At 31.8% G+C, this 3,905-nt stretch overlaps 1 non-coding gene across 1 annotated transcript; it reads left to right on the top strand.

Moving 5' to 3' along the window:
- Positions 1-3,489: 3,489 nt before the first annotated feature.
- On the top strand, positions 3,490-3,596 carry LOC143196752 (U6 spliceosomal RNA). The gene has a single exon (XR_013005820.1). It is a non-coding gene; the product is annotated as a U6 spliceosomal RNA (small nuclear RNA).
- The last annotated feature ends 309 nt before the right edge of the window (positions 3,597-3,905 follow it).

The following is a 3,905-nucleotide window of genomic DNA, read 5'->3' as shown; positions in this document are numbered from 1 at the left end:
ATCGGCATTCCACCGCATGGTTTGTGTCCAAATACCAGCTCAGCTGGCGGCTACAATACGCCGTTGGTCCGGGACGATCAGATTTAATTTGGTCGAGTTTATCGTAAAATCTGCCGCTTGTCACATTTTTGCGGGTAGTTTGCATAATGAAAGACCGTTTTTATAATTTTTTTTATATAAATTATATATAATATTCATATATAATATTTTTTCTAAATATGATTAATCGTTTTTTATTATTTATTATAGCAATTTAGTAAATTCAAGTGTTAATTTGAGCTAATTATATGTAATAATTAATTAATAAGCTATTTTTTATCCTAAATTGCTACGGTTTTAAATTCACAAAGTGCTTATTCTATGATAGACACCTTGGACTTAACATCTGTGTCACTGTTTTTAATATTTACTGGGTTTTACGTTATAAGTAAGTTCACTGCAATATATAAAATTGGATTACAATTAATTAATTAATTACAACTTACATTCGATATGCTTAGTACCATCTTTATTTATACATTAATTTATTACTACTATTCTGTTACTTGAATGAATAGACAAGAAAAGCGTGTATGGGATTAATACATGAATATGTATTTCCCAAATTAGAATAAAACTAATTTATTTAAGCTAAACTTAAAAATACATTTATACATTAAACTAGTTTGTGTGGTTTGGTTCACTGCAATCTTCTGATATCCTGGGTGTTGTTCAGTAGCTGTATTGCTTCCTCGTTCCTGTGATTTGGCAACCTTATTTCATGTTTTAGCGCGAAATCTTGGATCACTTCGTGTATCCATTTAATTCCGAGGTCATGGTGCAGATCTTCATTGGTTACGTAGTGATAATAATTGGTAATTAATCGTAGAACTTTGTTTTGGGTGCGTTGGACTACTAGCTAGTTTGATGTTTTAATACAACCCCATATTTGCACCCCATAGGTCCAGATAGGCTTTATGATTGACTGATAAACTAATCTCTTTGATTGTAGGCCTAGTTGAGAGTATCTCCCGACTATAAGCCCATCAAATGCTTTGAAAAAATGCCAATATTAGCTTAGCTGGCGGCTACAATATGCCGTTGGTCCGGGACGATCAGATTTAATTTGGTCGAGTTTATCGTAAAATCTGCCGCTTGTGACATTTTTGCGGATAGTTTGCATAGTGAAAGTCCCTTTTTGTATTTTTTTTATAAATTATATATAATAATCATATATAATATTTTTTCTAAATATGATTAATCGTTTTTCATCTTTTAGCAATGTAGTAAATTCAAGTGTTAATTTGAATTAATTATATGTAATAATTAATTAATAAGCTATTTTTTTATCCTAAATTGCTACGGTTTTAAATTCACAAAGTGCTTATTCGACGACAGATACTTTGGATTTAACATAGATGTCACTCTTTTTAATGTGTTTTTAATAATTTTATTCTCTTTAACCTTCTGAGTAAGCTATTATTAGCTAAGAGCTGGAGAATATCTACATTGGTGGGCTGATGGAGCCAGTGGTCGTGTCTTTGAGCATAGTCCTTGATAAAGTTATCGGCAATTTCTACCTTCATGGCTTTTAGGTAGATTGTCGTTACGAATGTATCATGGATCATTAACAATATCTCACGGTACATTGTTTTGGAATCATTATGTAATATTCCCACTGCTTTAGCTCGCACAACCCCAGATTTACACTTACAATTACAGTACGTATTTTTCCTCCACAGGAATAATCTATTATGATGATGAACTCAATTAGTACAATTCTTGGAAATTCCTTTAATATTTTCCCGGTAATAGTGTTAAAATCAGGAGCATTTTTCCGCTAATATTATCGGTTATTACGTTCTTAACTTCGGTCAAAATGACAAATATAATTTCTATCCTTTTCTGCTTAATTGCGCAGGTAAGGTTATTCACTGTACAGGGTTGAAACGTTCCTTCGAGATAGTCCGCAATATATTTTAATATGAATAAAATATTCAATTTTTAACAACAGTTATAACGTTAGTTGTCAGAATTATATTAAAGGCTTTTAGCATTTTTGTTAGAGATTGGAACCATCCATTTACAAGATGTTAGGTCTGATCAATATATTGGATGTACGAGAACCATAAATTTGAATTGCAATAGAATATTTTTATCATCTCTTTCAATATGCGTCCCGCTTTGTCTTGTAAAAATATTAGGGTCTGAGAAGTGAAAATTAACAGCTCTTCATTCGTAACGTTGATTAACCTAGCTAGGATAGTCTCGATTAATTTTAGTATTCTTAACAATTATTATTTTAAATTTTAATTATTTTTAATGGGATGTATCTTTGACTAAATATACTTATTCTAAAGTTTCCATCTCTTATTGAAATCCAACGTTGAAGGAAATGTTCTTCTTTTGAAATATTAAGGTTTTTTAAAAGAACAAACAACCTAGTATTTCCAAAAATTATGATGACAATGTTATTACAAAAAATGCTGAGGTGACTGTTTAGATGACTTAAATTTGATTCTAATCGCTTATTTTTATTGATATATCATGATATATCCTCTCAATGAAATTTGTCAATAGTGACGAAATAACTAAAGGTTTTTCTAGAAGAGCATCAACATATTCACAGAGCATGCTACATACTTTAAATAATAAACACGTTTTCACATACCTTACAAATTATACTTATTGATTTATTTGTAATTTTGGACCGGATTCAGAGAAATTAGTACAATATGTTTTAAGCAAACTAATGTCCATTGTGAGCTATGATTATTATTTATTTAATTTTAGGCAGCATTCAACATGTGCAGTGCTGCTGGGCCAACGATTCGAACAAGTGATGCAACGCTTGTGGAATGACGCTTGGTTGAACCGCTGAATTTTCATCGTTTTGTTTATGCTACACGTAATGTAACGGGCTATGTATGATACGTCGATTATTTATCCCCGACATGTATAATACTCATTTGAGTAATACTGGTTGAAAACAGTATGAAGGGAGCTCTACAAAGCTTACATATATGAAAAGGGCTACAGTTGTGAAAACCTACAGTGTTTAACGCTAAGATACGAAAGAAATAGTTGGACAATCATAAAAATTAAACACGTGATGATTGGAAGAATATGGTATGGTCCGATGAATCATCATTTACATTGTTTTTTATATTCATTACACCTTAAATGGTTAAGTTCTTCAAAGAGGTCCAGTCTTAGTTTGATGTGCATCCATCAAAATATCACAAAATATTTTCTCTGGCCAGTACAATCGCCAGACCTCAACATAATTGAACTGTTATGGGGGTTTTAGAGGAGTCCATTTCCATCTCTAATAACATTGAAACAAATGGTGGATTGATAATTGATTGATACATAATGCAATTGGTTATTATTCATTGTCTTAGTATATTGTTCAAACGAACTTTGTTGTAATTATTTAAAGAAGAGTTTTAATATAGGTATTAAACCCGATCGATTATTTTCTTTTATTCATAAATTGTAACTATATAGGTACTCGCTTCGACGGTACATTTACTAAAATTGGAACGATACAGAGAAGATTAATATGGCCCCTGCGCAAGGATGACACGCAAAATCGCGAAGCGTTCCAAATTTTTATACCTCACACTCGATCATCTAATCGGATTCCAGGAGGATCTATGTGAAGCATTCAACTCGGGATAACAAGTAACTGCCGTCTTCTTTGATTTAGAAAAAGCATTTGACACCATAAAAATCACCAGCATTCAAAAACAACTATTGAAATGGAAAATAGGAGGAAATATGTATACATTTATTATATCCTTCTTGGCTGACAGATGTTATTCGGTTAGATTGAATGGAGTGATTTCATCTTCTCATCGTCACACATATGGAGTTCCACAAGGCTCCGGTATTAGTCCATTATTATTCATTGTCGCTATAAA

The sequence above is a fragment of the Rhynchophorus ferrugineus genome, unplaced genomic scaffold, assembly GCF_030347505.1.
Source record: "Rhynchophorus ferrugineus isolate W39M unplaced genomic scaffold, kcgeb_rfMv2 rfM4, whole genome shotgun sequence".
In the NCBI taxonomy this organism is placed as follows: domain Eukaryota; kingdom Metazoa; phylum Arthropoda; class Insecta; order Coleoptera; family Curculionidae; genus Rhynchophorus; species Rhynchophorus ferrugineus.
This window is presented reverse-complemented; position numbering and strand designations above follow the sequence as displayed.